The sequence below is a fragment of the Canis lupus genome, chromosome 6, assembly GCF_011100685.1.
Source record: "Canis lupus familiaris isolate Mischka breed German Shepherd chromosome 6, alternate assembly UU_Cfam_GSD_1.0, whole genome shotgun sequence".
NCBI classification, from domain to species: Eukaryota; Metazoa; Chordata; class Mammalia; order Carnivora; family Canidae; genus Canis; species Canis lupus.
This window is the reverse complement of record NC_049227.1, coordinates 66920035-66920733: the sequence shown is the minus strand read 5'-3', so window position 1 is coordinate 66920733 and position 699 is coordinate 66920035. Positions and strand designations below refer to the sequence as shown.

General features: G+C 36.1%; 1 non-coding gene across 1 annotated transcript; it reads right to left on the bottom strand.

Moving 5' to 3' along the window:
• Positions 1-347: 347 nt before the first annotated feature.
• LOC119872427 lies at positions 348-496 on the bottom strand. The gene has a single exon (XR_005361515.1). It is a non-coding gene; the product is annotated as a U12 minor spliceosomal RNA (small nuclear RNA).
• Between the last annotated feature and the right edge of the window lie 203 nt (positions 497-699).

Genomic DNA, 699 nt, shown 5'->3' with positions numbered 1-699 from the left:
TTTCTGAAATATTCTATGTATTCAGAATTAAATACTACATTTGAGTGAGCCAGTGCCAATAATGGTATAATTTAAAGGATGAGTGGAGATTTGCTTGAGCCACTGTCATATGAGACTTCTTCCTTTCTTGAGACAACTACCTTCTTCTTGACACTGAGTCCAGATAACCAAGCATTCACTTTGTCTTCTCTAGGAAATTTTAACTTTAGCTTCAAACAGTTCTTTACATGTCAGTCTATGTAACAGATGTAAACTTTACATGTTTTTGTTTGTTTTGTTTGTTTCCTTTTCAATGTCTTTTATTACCTTCATGCCAGTCAAACCTTCGTTTCAGTTTTAAAGGGGGATGGGCATATCGCCCCCCTAGGCATCCCACAATGTAGACAGGTCACCTGAAGGACAACCTTTACACACTCAAAATTTCAACTCACATTACCAGTGAAGATTTGGGCATCACCCCAAATCATTGTTTTTCTTACTCATGGGTTTAAGACATTAGACTTTGCCTGTTTAAGACTCAACAGCCCACATCATTTTGTTCACACCTATTTCTTGACCAAATCTTACTTCTAGAAAAACCTGTGGCTTCTATGGTTGAAGATGCATAATTTAATGCAAATACTGTCATGGGGATAATTGTGGATTATATTATGTTTTGATGAAATAGTTCTCCACTTTCCAAACTAATTAATGCAATGG